This window comes from Heloderma suspectum, chromosome 4, assembly GCF_057233095.1.
Source record: "Heloderma suspectum isolate Gila_16-S chromosome 4, 16-S_ref, whole genome shotgun sequence".
Lineage (NCBI taxonomy): Eukaryota > Metazoa > Chordata > Lepidosauria > Squamata > Helodermatidae > Heloderma > Heloderma suspectum.
The window spans coordinates 301,165,157-301,184,394 of record NC_139461.1 but is presented as its reverse complement, the minus strand read 5'-3'; positions in this window follow the sequence as shown (position 1 = coordinate 301,184,394).

The window sequence follows — 19,238 nt, the reverse complement described above, 5'->3', positions numbered from 1 at the left end:
ACAGTGCTCCAACCTCGGAAGGGGGAGTTGGAGATTCAAACCTCACCCCAATCCCTTGCAGCTGGTGCAGAGGAAACCATGCCAGCTGTGTCTCCAGGGGCAGAAAGTCAACTTTGGAGAGGGAGAAAAAGGAATGTTCCAGTGTGTGGGGAGGGTAGGAGACCAGAGATGCCACGATACAATTATCCTGAGCCTCTTCCTTCCTCCCCCCTCTGAAGTGCCCTCTCTAGACAGACTGAAAAGTGAAAAAATATATATCAAAGGTTGGAGGACAGGGAGGCAAAGATCACCTCTACCACACCTCTCGCCTTGCTGGCTTCAGGTCAGCAGTATGCATATGATTGTGGTCTTATAGCCCCAGTCTGTGTGATTTTACTCAGACGTAACTCCACAGGATTCATTGAGATTAATTTCCAAGCAAACATGCATAAATTCAGGTATGCAATGTTATCCAAAGCATGTCTACCAGATGACTGTGTCATTGAATTCAGTGTGGCTTACTCCCTAGGAAGAGTGTAATTATATACATACATTTGAGAGTAAATCTCATTCAACTCAGTAAGATGTACTTATTTAAGTTGGTTTGTAAGTGTATTGTAGCACTGCATCCTGAACTGTGGATATTTATTCAGAAGTAAGTTGAGTGAGACTTACTCCCAAGTAAATGTGCATAGGATTGGAGCCTTCAGTTTGGATACAGACTTAGTCATGCTTTAGAGTAGACCCACTGAAATCAATGGGGCAAGTTAGTCATGACTAACTTCGGTCCCATTGATTCCAGTGGGTCTGGTTTGTTGTTGTTGTTGTTGTTCAGTCACTAAGTCGTGTCCGACTCTTCGTGACCCCCTGGACCATAGCATGCCAGGTCTTCCTGTCCTCCGCTCTCTCCCAGAGTGTGCTCAAGTTCATATTCATTGCATCAGTGATGCTATCTAGCCATCTCATCTTCTGCCATCCCCTTCTCCTTTTGCCTTCAATCTTTCCCAGCATCAGGAATCAGCAATCTTTTCCAGTGACTTTTCTCTTTGCATTAGGTGGCCAAAATATTTGAGCTTCAGCTTCAGTATCTGTCCTTCCAATGAGCACTCAGGGTTGATTTCTATTAGGATTGACTGATTTGACCTCCTTGCAGTCCAGGGGACTTGTAAGAGTCTTCTCCAGCACCACAGTTCAAAAGCATCAATTCTTCGGCGCTCAGCCTTCCTTATAGTCCAGCTCTCACAGCCATATGTTGCTACTGGGAAAACCATAGCTTTGATTAGACGGACCTTTGTCGGCAAAGTGATGTCTCTGCTTCTTACTATGCTGTCTAGGTTTGCCATAGCTTTCCTCCCTAGGAGCAAGTGTCTTTTAATTTCAAGGCTACAGTCACCATCTGTGGTGATCTTGGAGCCCAAGAAAATAAAATCTGTCACTGCTTCCATTTCTTCCCCTTCTATATGCCAGGAAGTGATGGGGCCAGATAACATGATCTTAGTTTTTTTAATGTTGAGTTTCAAACCAGCTTTTGCACTCTCCACTTTCACCCTCAACAAGAGGCTCTTTAGATCTTCTTTGCTTTCTGCCATTAGGGTGGTATCGTCTGCATATCGGAGGTTGTTGATCATTCTCCCGGCAATCTTAATTCCGACCTGTGATTCATCCAACCCGGCGTTTCTCATGATGTACACTGCATATAAATTAAATAAGCAGGGCGACAATATACAGCCTTGTCATACTCCTTTCCCAATTTGGGAACCAATCGGTTGTTCCATGTCTGGTTCTTACTGTTGTAGAAGGTGTTGTAGGTCTTCATAGAACCGATCAACCTCAGCTTCTTCGGCCTCAGTGGTTGGGGCATAGACTTGAATTACTGTGATGTTGAATGGTTTGCCTTGGATTCGTACTGAGATCATTCTATCATTTTTGAGATTGTACCCCAGTACTGCTTTTCCCACCCTTTTATTGACTATGAGTGCTACTCCATTTCTTCTAAGGGATTCTTGCCCACAATAGTAGATATGATGGTCACCTGAATTAAATGCACCCATGCCTGTCCATTTTAGTTCGCTGATTCCCAAGATGTCGATGTTCAATCTTGCCATCTCATGTTTGACCACCTCCAGCTTACCTTGATTCATTGATCTGACATTCCAGGTTCCTAAACAATATTGTTCTTTACAGCATCGTACTTTCTTTTCACCACCAGACACATCCACAGCTGAGTGTCCTTTCGGGTTTGGCCCAGCCGCTTCACTCTTTCTGGCGCTACTTGGAAATTCCCTCTGCTCTTCCCCAGTAGTATATTGGACACCTTCCGACCTGAGGGGCTCATCTTCCGGCTTCTATTTCTAGAGACTCAGAGAACTACAAAGTAACAGCCATCTAGGGGTTCAAAGGGAAACTACATCAGTTGATGTCCATTTGGGGAAAGGGCAGCAATTCTCTGAACTTAAGGGGTGGGAGGGGAAGATCTCCCCCTCTCCCGTGATGCTTCTGGGTGCAGCTATTGGCGTTGAGCCAAGCGGGCTGAGCACCGATGCTCGGCCCGTGCGATCCCTCGGTTGTGCCTGCGTCTGTGCCTTGCATCTAAAAGTTCAGCTGGTCCTTCCCTTTCCACGCCTTGTCACTCACAGGGATGTGAGAAGGGGCGGGGGTGCCCCCTGCTGCTGCGCCTCTGAAATTTGGGAAGGTTCCTCCCCCATGAGTTGTCTCTCTTCCTCAGAATCAGAGCTGCTTTGGGACTCTATGGGCTCAGATACAACCCTGACAGTAGCTGTGTTGATGCATTAGAAAACAATTCAAAAATCACAGTAGGTTAATACCTTTATTAGATCCCACTCAAATGCCACCCAACAGTGAGGAAACATTCGAGATCTCCGTAGGATGACGCTCTTCGTAATTTCTTGGCCTTCTTCATGCAGTGTCCCATTAGCTGCCTAAGAGAGTGCAAGCCATCCCCATAAAACCCTGCAGGGCTTGCGCCATTTGCTTCAATGGGGTGTGCCCTTTGCACCCTAGGAGAGTAGAGAATTCTTGCAGGCATTAGAGTGGATGAGGGGCCAGCTACACAGTCCATTGCAGCCACATGTAACAGGGTGCCCATCTAGTCTTACTTCACAGAGGGCAGTCCTCTGTTTGAAGGTGTCCTCTGTTTGAAGGGCTGTCCAGTCTGGTTTCAAGATAAAGAACCATAAGAAGGGAGAGCCCAGGGGCCTTGAAGTTGCCCATCAACAGCTAACACCTGGGCAGCAGACTGAAAAGGCACACAGGACACAGTCGTCTTCCCCACTACTGTAACCTGTATTGCATTTTGATTTAAATTATATAATTATCTCTACATCTTCATCTATGCATATCAAGTAGCACATGCAAATTGTATGTAAATTGGCATCCACTTTTGTTCTCTTTTTTGGGGTGCTGCATATACATCTTTTGTGGCAATGTATAAGTGGCCACCCTAATGTAGAACAAAGCCCCGGTGACCCCTTCTCCCTTGCGAAGCGCCTCTGGAGGGAGCACTTTGCAGTGGAGCTGGTGTGCTTAATAATCCCTCCTCTGCTTACTGCTTTTTCTCCTGTATGGCTCCAAACCAGTGTTTACCTGGTCAATGTGGCCCTGAAACACCAGCAGAGGTAAAAGCAGGTGGGAAGGGAGTGTTCCAGAAGCAGGTAAGAAGTGGATGATTCCCTGCATCTGGCAGGAAAAGGGTTAAGCACCCCTTTCCTTGCCATACCTCCCCTGGGGCATATTGCCCCCTTCTTGAGTCTGCTTTGCAAAGGGGCAGAGGCCATTGGGGCATCATTACTATCGTGTCATTGCTGCAACTGCCCCTGTACTTGAATACAGCTGAGAAGCATTGACCAGATAAAGCAAAGCCAGAGTCTTTCATCTCCAATTGAATGGGCATGAACATGCGGGAACCCCTTTGTCAAGAGATCTAATTAACTTGGAAGCACATGGGGTTGTTTGAATACAGGTTTTTTTTCTAAGCTCCACCAGGGAATGAGAAGTGCCAAAGAGCAGGCAGGGGAGGGAGATGTCTTCAAAAGCTAGCAAATGTCTTTGTGGCCATGGCTGGAGAGGCGGTCAGACAGGTTATGTTTCAAACCACCTACCCAAGCTGTGTAGGAAGATGGGAAATGGCTGCTTGGAGCTCCTTGGTCCAACCCACTCTTTTTATCTTACCCATTATGAGCTGAGTTTCCCCACAAAAGAGAGAGAGAGAGAGAGAGAGAAGAAAGAAAGAAAAAAGGGGCAGTGGGGGTGGGGGGAATGATGAAGGAAACACAAACCTGGCTAAAGAAGCAACGTCCATACAGTGATGGTCTCTTTCAAGCTATGTTACAGTGGGAGAAAGACCGGCCCCTCATTACTGCATGGCGGGGTTCCTTGACAGATCATAAAGCCCCATTGGCACAAATGCCACCAGACCCTGTGCATTGTTTCTGGAGAAGCCAGACAGCCTGCCAGCAAAAGCACGGAGGATGTTCCATCATCCTGAAGAGTAATGATGATTTGGTGTATGGCTCTCTGTGTGAGCTCTCAATTCTGCAAAGAACTTGTAGGCTAGTTGTGGGGAGGCCACCGCTTCTGCGGGCAGGGTGGAGCAGGCGGTTGTAATGTGCTCTGAGGACACTGGACCAAAATACCCTGAGATTTCCCATCATTGCTTAAAGCCATCCCAAAACTGCTGCTTGCTCCTGAAGCAGCAATATCATCTTCATCGTCAACAACAATGTAATCTACCTATTTATTGGGTGGCCTTAAAATATAATAAATAACGCACCCGCACACACACTCACATTTTAAAAGTGAAAGTGGGTGGGACGTAGGATATCAGGAAGGTATGAAATGAACAGACCAATATGTGGACAGGTGGTACATTTAAATCTGAGTTCAGTGGGAAGGACATGCACATTAACTCCTGAAAGGAAGTTAAATTGGCTTAAGGACATAAGAAGAGCTATGCTGGATCACACCAAGGGTCCATCTAGTTCAGTGTTCTGTTCACGCAGTGGCCAACCAGCTGCCCATGCAGGACATGAGTGTAAGAGCACCCTCCTGCCCATGTTCCCCAGCAACTGCTGTATATGGGCATACTGCCTCTGATACTGGATATAGCCATCAAAACTAGTAGCCATTGAAAGTCGTTATCCACCATGAATTTGTCCAATCCCCTTTTAAAGCCATACAAACTGGTGGCCATCACTACCTCTTGTGGAAGTCAGTTCCATAGTTTAACTCTGCACTGTGTGAAGAAGCCCTTCCTTTTATCTGTCCTGAATCTCTCACCAATCAGCTTCATGGGATGACCCCAGGTTCAACTATTATGAGAGAGGGAGAAAATGTCTCCCTATCTACTTTCTCCACACCATGCATAATTTTGTACACCTTTGTCATGTCTCCCCTTACTCACCTTTTCTCTAAGCTAAACAATCCCAGATGTTGTAACCTTTCCTCATAGAGGGGTTGCATCAGGCCCCTGGTCATTTTAGTTGCCCCTTTTTGCTTAATCTTAGCTGGACCACGCTCTGTTTTTAGTTTTGACTTTTTGTGGATGCTTTCTCCAGTTCCTGAGTGGCTGAGATCTATAGCAGCCTTCCCCTACCGGAGTCCATGCACATGTTTTGGACTACAAGTCCCATCATCACTAACTATTGACCATGTTGGCTGGGACTGATGGGAGTTATAGTCTAAAACATCTGGAGGGACCCAGGTTGGGGGAGGCTACTTGGTAGTGTAGAATATCGCTTGACTAATTCATCTGATCTCAGAGCTGGCCCTCCATTGAGCCACAATGAGCCATGTGGTTCAGGCAGTGGATTGGGAGGGGAGTTGGGTCGCGCCCTCCCAGAAGGCCACTTGCCATCACAGCAACTGCATTTCCCCTGGCTGGCAGCTGCTACTTGCCCACCTAGCGCAGAACATTACTGCCACAGCAGGATAGCGACTGACAAGGCTCTCCAGAGTACCCATCCAGCGTCCCACTCTGCATGAGAACCCCTCAGGGCAGCATTCCTCATCCTGGTGCCCTCCAGAGTCCAACACATCTGGAGTGCACCAGGTTGGGGAATGCTGCATCAGGACAACTCACTGATGGAAAAGATCACCTGCACTGCCACTGCTTGGGGGGGGGGGAGAAGCTGAGGGGGTTGACTGAAGAGGAGGAGGATGTGGCGGTGGCAATGTGTGCCCTCCTGCCTGAAGCAGTGCAACCTCTTGTGCCGTCCCTGCTCCATCCATCTGGATTGTTCTATTAAAGTTTTCACTGAACTGGGTATACTTGTGGCAGATTAGAATCTTAGTAGTTTAAGAATAGCTAGGGGCTTAGAGCACAAATGTGACAATCAGTTGGTCAGTCCTAACAGCACAATCAGCAGGTATCTAATTTGGGGGCAGGTGACCCAGGGATTTAGGGGAAGTTGACCCAGGTAGCCACCTAAGGTGCTGGGGTCAAAAGGCGCCTGTCCCAAGCCAGCTCCTCTATGAGCCCCTCAACAATAGAATCAAAAACAGTACCAACGTTTCACCTTCATGTGTAAAGGTGACAACACTGACCTGTGCAGCCGGTGTTGCATTCCTGCTCATTTTTGTTTTTCTTTTCTATTTGTGGGGAAAATCTACCTCGGTGCCCATTCAACAATGATGCGTAGGTGTGTGATTGGGATAGGATGATCCATGCATTCAAATGTATACTCTCATATGACAGGGACAAACCATGTGTGCAAACGATGCATCAAAGTCATGAAGTGGTCTACAAGTAGATTAAAAACTGAACCAAGGGAGGGGCTTGCCACTGGGGAACTTTGGCAGGGGTACCATGGGTCTAGGGCTGGCCCCACTTAAGGCACGAAGAGGCAATGTGGTGTAATAGTTAGCATGTTGGACAGGGGGTTCAGGAGACCCAGGTTGAAATCTCCATTCAGCCATGAAGCTAACATGGGCTCCTTGAAGGAAAAGGTGGGATGTACATGTAACACATAAATACGTAAGGGTCTGCTGCATGCCCGTGCAAGAGGGTTATGCATTCCCTCTTACTGTAGTCAGCCTGGCTGGCATCATTTTTTGTTGCAAGCAACTGGCAAGACATCCTGGAACTCCAAAGATCACAAAGTGTGGTTCATCTTTAATGCTGATGTCTGCTTGGCCCTTATCTGCCATGTGACTCCCTATTTGGGGGGTGGGGGAGGAAAAAAAACCCTCATGTATGTTCCAAGCTATCTGCCAGATAGGCTGGTGTGAGGCTGCCACAACTGTCAGGAGTTTAAGAGGCACAACTGTTTTGGTGAGACATGAATATTGGAGGGATGAAGCTCAGAGGAGATTTCCTTCTTGCCACAGAGAGTGTGAAACAAAGACATGAATGATCTTCCTTCATAGGATACACGTACAGATCAGAGTTAATTACCCTACAAACAACAGCTGCTTGGAGTTGCATCAAACTTTGTCTCATCCATGACATTTAATGGTGCTGTGCAAGAACAAAAGAGAGAGAGAGATGATAAAAAAAAGAAAGAAAAGATGAATGCCATAATTCTTCCAAGCAGTGGCATCAACTACAAGTCCCGTGATCTTTGGGAAATGGGATGTGGCTAATGAATTACAGATATGATAACTGGTGATGAATGCCAATGAGATGGCTTTTCTTTTCCATCTAGATAACCAAAATAGCTGAAGCCCAATGGATATATTTACATTGGCTACTAGTTCCGATGGCTATGTGCTACCTCCAGAACCAGAGACAGTGAGCCTATGTACACCAGTTGCTGGGGAACATGTGTGGGAGGATGCTGTTGCCCTCATGCCCTGCTTGTGGGTTCTTGGTTGACAGCTGGTTGGCTACTGTGTGAACAGAATGCTGGACTAGATGGACCCTTGGTCTGATCCAGCAGGGCTCTTCTTATGTTCTCATGTTCTTATTAGGTCGGATCCAGGATCTGCCTTCCACAAGAGGAAGGGCTCTGCTCCCAGAAAGTCCCTCTGCCCAATCTTTGGAGATTCACCCCCACCCCCAGCAGAGTTTTCTGTCTCTCCACGTAGCATTTTCAGCGGGCTGGAGGAGCCACCATGGGAAGGAGAAGGTGGTGAAGTCCACTTCTGTACTGCAATTGATCCAGCATAAATCTGGATCCAACCCATTTTGGATTGCAGAGTTATATGCAATCCATCTGGAGGACACCAGGTTGGGGGAAAGCTGCTGTAGACCCATCTTTCTTCATTGCCCCTTCAAGCTGAGATTTTGTTCTTCCCGCTTTTGGTGAAGGTGGGAGAGATTGTGCAGTCCCAGAAGGCAGCATATGGGGATGACAGGGATAAGCTTTAAGAGACCCCCCTGCCCCGTGCAGAAATAGATTCTCCCACAATGGTCAGTAACTCTCTCTCTCTCTCTCTCTCTCTCTCTAAACATATAATGCATTAACTCTTACCAGTCTGGATATGCACTTAATTAGATGTGGCTTTTTAGCCACTAATTGCAATGGCTTCTGTGAAGATTGACAGCATAGATCAGGCCTCCATATTATGCAACCTCTGCTGTGAAATCCAAGGTGTATTATCTGAGTTTCCCATCAAACTCAGGGCTCTGAACCTGGTGAAGAATAAGCTCTGTTGATGTGCGGGATTGGAACCAACACTCCACGCTTGCGATGCTGAGTGACCTCCATGTCATATTGTAGAATAAGATCTAAAAGGCAGAGTGTGCAAGAAATATTCAGAATAGAGGCAGGGGAGCATGGCTAATAGGCGTGTAAGGGACAGGGCTTCTAGCACTCACGGAAGAAGACATGGGAATGAATGGCTTTAAAAAGTGATAAGAAAATTCATGGAGGATAGGTCTACCTATGATTATTATTAGCCATAACATCTAGATGGCACCTTCATCATCAGAGGCTATCAGATGCTGGAGACAATGAACAGATGAATGTTTTCATGTCCTACATGTGGACATCCTTAATGCATCTGGCCTGGCATGATTGGAAATAGAATGATAGAGTAGTCAGATCGTTGGCTTGATCATGTAGGGTTCTTCCTCTGCTCTTTAGGCCAGTGGCAAGGAATGCTGACTTCTGTGATACAGAGCTTTGTGAGAAATAACCAAGCAGAGCTATTTAAAAGGAGGACGTTATTTATTACACTTGAGCTTGGTGCAAATGCACCAATTCAGCTTTGATACACAATAAATTAGCAAAGCTGTTAATTCATTTCTGAACCAAGATTGCAATGGCACTGAAAACACATTGAAAACATCAACTCTGTTCCCTTTTCATTTGTTTTTGTTTCCTGCTCTGTTTTCCTGTAATTTTTTGGGGGTACAAAAATGGTACAAATAACAATACAAAATAGTTGTGCTGTTTTGACAGGTACAAAAAAAGATCTGAGCTTAGCTTAACTTGTGCACTATTTTTTTTTCGTGCTTTTTGTCCCCTCCCCTTCGAAATTGGTGTGAAGATTCAGTAGTCTTTTCTGAACCGAAAAAGAACGACAAGAAAACAAGCAGCCCCTCCTTCAAAATAACCACAGTCATGCAGGCATTTCCCAAGTGGAAAAGGAAACATGCAAACAAACAACAAAAAAAGTGAAGAAAGCATCCTCCATTATACATAGATATGTTTTTTTTTTTTTAATGTTTTCCAACTCGATTGGTAGCTGCAAGCAATAACTAAATTATATACACAACAGGGTGAGCAAATTGGAGGTGGTTTGGTTTGTACTTAATATTTGCTATCTCTACGAAACAAAGTTTGATAAAACTACAGTGTGTACTTTCTCTTTTTCTTTGAAAACACACACACACATACACGCACTTTAAAATGCATATAATGTTTTCACAGACAGTTTCACTGAAGGGGGTGGATCTTGACTGAGTTATACTTCGAGTAAAGCCATTGAAATCAAGAGGGCTTAAGTTAGTCATGATTTCAATGGGTCTATTCCAAGTATGACCAAATCTGGATCCAACCCAAGAACACAAACTTTTTTGGAATCTAGTAATTCTTCAGTGCCTGGAGGTTTTTCCTCAACTACTTGTGCTACTCTAACAACCAAAGTCGTATAGTTAATATCAGCAACTGGAGGCCCCAGTGCCAAATCTGCCCCCCCCAGGAGCATGAGCTCCTCTCACACCCAGCTGCCAGCCAAAAGGAATATGGATATATGGAAGGAGTGACGCCTGTTGCAATAGGACTTGTCTATTTTGGAAGATAAGGGTGGGGCTTGGAATTGCCCCCTCCCAGTTCCGCTGATGTAAGCAATTTTGTCAATGGAATTATACCACTGGATCCAAACCACAGCCACTTGCATGGGCCAAAAGGCAATACCTTGTTAAGAGGCCTAGAGTAATAAATAGAAAATGAAATGCTTTTGATATGGGAAAAGAGCAACTCGTCATCCTGTTGGAAGCCAATTTCCCTTTCTGCCTACACTTGTAGGACTTAGCTGATGAATACACCATATTTGTAAAGAACAAATTCCAGCTGTGAAGGTAAGCAGATGTGACTCATATTATGCACATTTCCAAAAGTAATCTTTCTCCTTTAGTTTCATAACCAGGTGCTCATGCCCTCATTAAGAGGGATGCAAATAATGGCTAACATATGAAGCAAATGGAGCCATTCTTGTTCACTGAATTATTATTTCTTAGAAAGCTGTTTCTTTGTCATTATTCTGCCAGCATGTTTCAGCTAGAGTTAGGCACTTTTACATCCCATTGATTTCAATGAGAACACTAAGCACATACTTGCTCATTACCACTGAAACAAATGAGACCTAAAATTATCTTTGGATGGATTGTGTCCATTATTGTTAGGGTGACTCACCTATCAGGTTTGGAAAAAGCTACGGAGATACCTTTGTATTAAACTGCCTTATTAAATCAGACCTTTGTGTCCATTTAGTCAGTACTGTGGTCTCTGAATGGCAATGATTCTCCAAGGTCTTCAGCAGAGGTCTTTCCTAGCACTGTTTCCTGTGATCCTTTTTAAACTGGAGATGTCAATGACTGAACCTAGGAACTTCTGCCTTCAAAGCATGTGCTCTACCAGTGAACTATGGCCCCTCCTACAAGCATGTCCCGTAGCTCTCTAGGTCATGGGACCTAATTAGAATAGAATTTGGTTACATGACAGCAAGTGAATCAAGTTTAGCTCATTTCTAAGCAGTTTCTAGGCATGTATTACACAGGTAAAGGTCTCCAAATTATACTCTTATTTAATTGTAAAGCACTGATACATTTGGCTTAATTTTCAGATCAGTAAAAGCTTGTTTTTTGAAAATGAAAATATTGAATCCAATCAACTTCATCTTCCATATACATATTTACACACAGAGATATGGCTTATGGCAGGCCAACCATGAAGCCAAATTTGGGCTGAATGTCTGCACAAATTACAAAGCAAGGTAGCATTAGATGAGTATCAAAGTTATATCAACATCAATTCAGTGGGAACTTCATACTTTTCTCACCATTTGATGGCCATGGGGATACAATAGGTTGGGTCCCGTCATCCTGTGAGCAGAGTTCCGCTCATGAGAAGCTCCCACTGGAGGAAGAGGGGAGGTGATATTTGCATTCCCTCTGCAGCCCCCTCTGCCCCTTCAAAAGATGCTCTGGAGGGCTGGACACCTTACAGAGCAGTGTGGACATTGCACTGGGTCTCCAGGAAGAGGGGGGAACCTGCAAAAATAATCTCCCCCTTCCTCCAGTGGGGAACCTCTTCTGGTTCTTGGAAGTCAACGTAAGGAAGCTGCCTTGCATTGAATCAGACCCTTGGTCCATCTAGCCTGGTATTATCGACACCGACTGGCAGCAATGACTCTCCAGCATTTTTTCAACCCTACCTGGAGATGTGACGGATTGAACCTGGGACTTTCTGCATGCGAAATACAGCCACTGCACTCACTCTGCGCTGAGCTACAGCCTTTCCTGAGACCCCTTCCATGAACAGATGGAACCCTTCTATTAGTGGGCAAATCTGGACCTCACCCATACTTTATGAATACCGATGATACAGTTGATTCCTGTGCCCCTCTCACCTTTAGGCTTCTCCCCATCTACCAAAATTAAATCCAGAGAGAGCCAGTTGGAGATCGTGACTGATGCAGAAAGGCCTTCGTAAGGCTACGCTTGTTTTGCCATAGTATTTCTGTGAAGTCTCTGACATCTCCCAGACATGTGTTCAACTTGTGTCTCACTACTTCCTGGATAAATCTACCTATTTTTCAGAGGGGCAAAAACCATGTTCTTGACACGTGGCCATGTTCAATTAATTCCATAAAAAATAAATAACCCCCCTTGTGGTGGCCTCATCCTGTTATCTATGTCTTCAAAATAATTGTCTCGGGGCTCCCCTTTCACATGAGAGTCTCCTAAATCTCTAATAACCCCTTCATGGATCACTGCCTTGTTGTGGCGAAGGGGCTTGCGTAACTCAGTGAAGCCATAAGCTATGCCGTGCAGGGCCACCCAAGACGGACAGGTCATGGCAGAGAGTGCTGACAAAATGTGGTCCACTGGAGAAGGAAATGGCAACCCACTCCAGTATTCTTGCCAAGAAAACCCCATGGAACGTATCACAAGGCTAAAAGATATGACGCCGGAAGATGAGCCCCTCAGGTCGGAAGGTGTCCAATATGCTACTGGGGAAGAGCAGAGGGTATTTCCAAGTAGTGCCAGAAAGAGTGAAGCGGCTGGGCCAAACCCGAAAGGACACTCAGCTGTGGATGTGTCTGGCGGTGAAAAGAAAATCCGATGCTGTAAAGAACAATATTGTTTAGGAACCTGGAATGTCAGATCAATGAATCAAGGTAAGCTGGAGGTGGTCAAACGTGAGATGGCAAGATTGAACATCGACATCTTGGGAATCAGCGAACTAAAATGGACAGGCATGGGCGAATTTAATTCAGGTGACCATCATATCTACTATTGTGGGCAAGAATCCCTTAGAAGAAATGGAGTAGCACTCATAGTCAACAAAAGGGTGGGAAAAGCGGTACTGGGGTACCATTTTAAAAACGATAGAATGATCTCAGTACGAATCCAAGGCAAACCATTCAACATCACAGTAATTCAAGTCTATGCCCCAACCACTGAGGCCGAAGATGCTGAGGTTTATCGGTTCTATGAAGACCTACAACACCTTCTAGAACTAACACCAAAAAAAGATGTCCTTTTCATCATAGGGGATTGGAATGCTAAAGTAGGAAGTCAAGAAATCACCGGGATAACAGGCAGGCATGGCCTTGGTGTACAAAATGAAGCAGGACAAAGGCTAATAGAGTTTTGCCAAGAGAACACGCTGATCATAGCAAACACTCTTTTCCAACAGCACAAGAGGCGACTCTACACATGGACGTCACCAGATGGTCAATATCGAAATCAGATTGATTATGTCCTTTGCAGCCGAAGATGGAGAAGCTCCATACAGTCAGTAAAAACAAGACCTGGAGCTGACTGTGGCTCAGATCATGAGCTGCTTCTTGCAAAATTTCGGCTTAAATTGAAGAACGTCGGGAAAACCACTAAACCGTTCAGGTATGACCTAAATCATATCCCTGATGAATATACAGTGGAGGTGAGGAATAGATTTCAGGGATTAGACCTGATAGACAGAGTGCCTGAGGAACTATGGACGGAGGTCCGTAACATTGTTCAGGAGGCAGCAACGAAATCCGTCCCAAAGAAAAAGAAATGCAAGAAAGCCAAGTGGCTGTCTGATGAGGCTTTACAAGTAGCTCACGAAAGAAGGGAAGCGAAAAGCAAGGGAGAAAGGGGAAGATATATCCAACTGAATGCAGAGTTCCAGAGAATAGCAAGGAGAGACAAGAAGGCCTTCTTAAATGAACAATGCAAAGAAATCGAGGAAAACAACAGAATGGGAAAGACTAGAGATCTCTTCAAGAAAATTGGAGATCTCAAGGGAACGTTTTGTGCAAAGACGGGCATGATAAAGGACAAAGAAGGCAGGGACCTAACAGAAGCAGATGAGATTAAGAAGAGGTGGCAAGAATACACAGAAGAACTATACAGGAAAGATCTGAATGTCCCTGATAGCCATGATAGTGCGGTCACTGAACTTGAGCCGGACATCCTAGAGAGTGAAGTCAAGTGGGCCTTAGGAAGCATTAATAACAACAAAGCTAGCGGAGATGACAGTATTCCAGCTGAGCTATTTAAAATCCTAAAAGATGATGCTGTTAAAGTGCTGCATTCAATATGCCAACAAATCTGGAACACTCAACAGTGGCCACAAGACTGGAAAAGGTCAGTTTACATTCCAATTCCAAAGAAGGGCAACGCCAAAGAGTGTTCAAACTACCGCACAATTGCGCTCATTTCACATGCCAGCAAGGTGATGCTCAAAATCCTACAAGCTAGGCTTCAGCAGTATGCGAACCGAGAACTACCAGAAGTACAAGCTGGGTTTCGAAGAGGCAGAGGAACTAGAGATCAAATCGCCAACGTTCGCTGCATCATGGAGAAAGCAAGAGAATTCCAGAAAAACGTCTATTTCTGCTTCATTGACTACGCTAAAGCCTTTGATTGTGTGGATCACAACAAACTGTGGCAAATTCTTAAAGTGATGGGAGTACCAGACCACCTTACCTGTCTCCTGAGAAACCTGTACGAGGGTCAAGAAGCAACAGTAAGAACCAGACATGGAACAACCGATTGGTTCAAAATTGGGAAAGGAGTACGACAAGGCTGCATATTGTCACCCTGCTTATTTAACTTATATGCAGAGTACATCATGAGAAATGCCGGGTTGGATGAATCAGAGGTCGGAATTAAGATTGCCGGGAGAATTATCAACAACCTCCAATATGCAGACGATACCACCCTAATGGCAGAAAGCGAAGAGGATCTCAAGAGCCTCTTGTTGAGGGTGAAAGAGGAGAGTGCAAAAGCTGGTTTGAAACTCAACATTAAAAAAACGAAGATCATGGCATCTGGCCCTATCACTTCCTGGCATATAGAAGGGGAAGAAATGGAAGCAGTGACAGATTTTACTTTCTTGGGCTCCAAGATCACCACAGACGGTGACTGTAGCCATGAAATTAAAAGATGCTTGCTCCTTGGGAGGAAAGCTATGGCAAACCTAGACAGCATAGTAAGAAGCAGAGACATCACCTTGCCGACAAAGGTCCGTCTAATCAAAGCTATGGTTTTCCCAGTAGTAATGTATGGCTGTGAGAGCTGGACTATAAGGAAGGCTGAGCGCCGAAGAATTGATGCTTTCGAACTGGGGTGCTGGAGAAGACTCTTACGAGTCCCCTGGACTGCAAGGAGGTCAAATCAGTCCATCCTAAAGGAAATCAACCCTGAGTGCTCATTGGAAGGACAGATCCTGAAGCTGAAGCTCCAATATTTTGGCCACCTAATGCGAAGAGAAAACTCCCTGGAAAAGACCCTGATGCTGGGAAAGACTGAAGGCAAAAGGAGAAGGGGACGGCAGAGGATGAGATGGCTAGATAGCATCATGGATGCAATGAATATGAACTTGAGCACGCTCCGGGAGAGAGTGCAGGACAGGGGGGCCTGGCGTGCTGTGGTCCATGGGGTCACGAAGAGTTGGACACGACTGAACGACTGAACAACAACAACAAATCTCTAATAAGGGCTGTTTTACATCATCATGGCTGCCACATGGTGGGTGATTTAAATTAATCAATGTGATGGCTGTTTTCCGGTGGTGATAAACCATTCCAATGCACAGATGGGGTGCTTTTCTCCTCACCACCAGCAATGTACAAAAAGAGAGGCTTGCTGTAGCATGAAGAAATATGTCCAGTCAGCAGTGTGAGCTGCTGTGCACAATCATCTGATTACTAACTGCCACATTGAATCTCGGTAAAAACAGCCTCTCCATGGCAGATGTAATGTGTAAACCTGCTCTGAAGAGTCTTGACGAAATTACATTGCATGCTAGCTAAACACCTCTCTCTTGAGCATCTCTTTTCCGCTTTTTAACCCACAAAACTAGCACCCATTCTGGTCCTGTCTTTAGAACAAATCATCACTTAATACAGCATAGGAGGCTGCCTTATACCAAGTTAGACCATTGGTCCATCCAGGTCAGACTCTCTTACACTGGCAGTAACTCTCCAGGGTTTCAGATACAAATTTTTCCCAGCCCTATTTGGAGATGCCAGGAATTGAACCTGGTACATTCTGCGTGCAAAGCATGAGCTCCACCACTGAGCAACAGCTCTTCCCCTAGAAAGAGACATCAGGAGCTAGGAGAATTTTGAAGATCATCTGGCATGATCCTCTTTGCTGGAGCTGTTCAGATGCTCCAAGATAGTCTTTGCTCACTATCACTTTGCTCTAGATGGCACTGAAATGCTCATCTAGAATGACTTGGGTCTGGGGCCAGTCAATCTGGACTCCAGGGGTGGCTGGGATGTGTCAATCAGCAAAGCTTGAGCTTGTTAAAATTATATCTTGGAGCGTGTTCTGACCATATCTGTATCTGATAGCAAGCCTTGTTTTTTTTTCTTTTCGCACAAAGATTTGTGTGTATTTTCATGCACATTTCCCCAAATATATGCATCTATTATGTGCATTTTAAAAAATACACATTTTCTCCCATTCTTTAAAGTGTGTTTGTGCAGATTTTTCAAAAGTGCCTATTTTTTCATGTGCGTTTTTGAAAAGCGCACACTTTCCGAACAAATGTGCTTGCTCTGTGAATGGTGTTGCAAGATCAGAAATGTATGGACTTCAATTGCAGATTGCGTTTGGGCCCATGTTCAGTTCTGGAAGGTGTGAACTGGGTAAATTCTGGTTAAAAGAAGGAAGGAAGGAAGAAAGAACCAAAACTAATTTCCCATAAAGACTTCCCAAACATTTTCTAGATCCTGCCTAATTGCAAAACAGCTTACTAACGTGAGCGCTTACACCTTGGGTCACACATGCATACACTGACTGGATGGCTTCTCAGCTGTGATAGCAAAGAGGTCAATGGTTATGTCAGCCCAGTATTAACATGTACTAGTCATTGAGAAACAATGAAGCAAATTTCATTTTTATTTTCTGCCAATTTTAACAAGGTTTCTCTGAAGTACTCACCCTGAGCTTGATGCTTTCCAGAGGTTGGTATTTTTCTTTAAAGAAAGAAAAAGCAGTGCAAGATCAAGAAAGACCATAGGACTGCAAAGAATGAAAGCACGAATGGAAGAAAAGTGTATCCAAGGAGCATGCAGTTCAGGCGTTTGTTTCCTCATTTAGTAGGTCAGGTCAAGGACACTATTTAGAGAAGGAAGGAGAGTTCCAAACGTATGGAAGGAGCATTCCAAATGTATGGAAGGAGTGTGCCATTCAGGCGTTTGCTTCCTCATTTAGTAGGTCAGGTCAAGACTGCCCAAAGGGCACCGATTAGAGAAGTTGTCTAGAATGTCAGGTTAAGGGAAGAAGGGAAGGGGGCAGCAGTATGAAAGGCAAAGGCAGTTTTCATCCTGTGCCAGTGCCAGTGTGAGGAAAATAAGAGATCCCAACAGCAAAGCAAATCTTTTGAGCAAGCATTGTTGCACAACCCAGTGCTCTTTGAGCAATAGCAGTGCTCTTTGGCAGAATCCATTGGGAACTTTGCATACTCTCATGCTCCCCTCAAAAGAAAAGTGTGAGTGTGTGTGTGGTGGGGAAGAGCTGTGTGTCAGCCTGACTCCCCAGTGGATTGTGTCCCTTGTTTAGCTCGCCATATTTTCCTGAGGATGTGCTTATCACTGTTTTGCTTTTCTGAAGAAACTATGCTATCAGGGTCCCAAGCATGATCTGAAGGCACAGGAGGCAGCCACCTTGCTGAAGCTAAGCAGGTCTGGGTCTGGTCAGTGCTTGAGGGGAGACCACCTGGGAACCGCATGTAGTCACTTTAAGTTCCACAATGGAAGAAAGGTGGGATGTAAATGAAATAAATAAATATGCCATCTACCAAACCAGACTTTCCCAACCTGGTGCATGTGTGTGTGTTGGAGTTTTAGTCCAACACATCTGGAGGGCATCAGCTTGGGGGAGACTGTACTGTGCTATCTAAACTGCCAACCTACTTTGGTTTTATACCAGTAATGGTACTGTCTTCCCCCAAATAATCCTGGGGATTGTAGTTTGGTGATGAGGCTGAGAATTCAGTTAAACACCCACAGGCATCCTCACAGAACTGCAGTAGTGTCCCAGGGAAAGGGAACAACAGTTAAACCAGTTACACACAGACCAGTTAAGGTCTGTGCTGTAGATGCACCCATATGAGCTCCACTGGCATCTTTCTTGCTCACAGTGCCATCCATCCACAAATCAATTAAACCAGAATACTTCCACTTAAGCTTGTTTACAGCCTGATGCTCTGCTGAGGAGGGCTACCAGTAAGTGTGGCGTGTTTGTGCCTTGCATTAACACAACCTGTTTGGAAAAGCCATACGCAGGCATGTTGATGTTGCAAACCCACATAGAGGAGCAGGTCTCAATCTTTGTACTATATCAGTTTACACCAACCTGGTGCCCTCCAGATGTTGCGAATGTCAACTCCCATCAGCTGCAGCCAGCATAGCCAATGGTCAAGAATTCTGGGAATCGTACTCCAAAACAGTGCTGGCTCCAGGTTTCTGAGAGCCCTTGGGCAAAACAACCTCAATCCACCACCTCCCTCAGTGAGTATTTTTGTGACTATTTTCTTGCTTCACAGGCAGAGAGCCAATGAGCAAATAGGCATCTACCGCTCCTCCTCACCGCCCCTGTCTCAGCCAGAGTGACAGGCAAGCTAGCAAGCAGGTAGAAATGGCAAAGAGAAGCAACTCAGCAGGAACCTGCTGGGTGTGGGCCCTTAACTGGTGCCCAATCATCCCTACCCTTTGCATTGGCCCCAGGAGTGTAGCCAAGTCATTTGTAGTGTTAGAGGGGCCTAGAGAGCCATAATGCTTGCTTAAGTTTGTTATTGTTGCAATTCCCTTGCTAGTGAGCCTCTGAGCAAGTTGAGATGAGTCAAAAGGCCAATATCAGGATCTGCCTGGGAAGCAAAGTTTCTTTATCTTAGGTAGCTGTGCTTGAGAACCAAACACTTCTAGCCTATGCTGGGAATGAATGCCGGGGTGCCTGCTAGTGCCGTGCTGCCTCACTGCTAACATGTATGGTATAAAACCCATTTGACCCCATGGCTCGTGGTTCAGAGAAGCTGTCTGATCCAGCCATTGGGTATGCCTGTGTGCTGTAAGTTACTCAATAAACTATCTCCTTGTAAGTAAACCTGGGTCTGATTTATCACTCTCTTGAC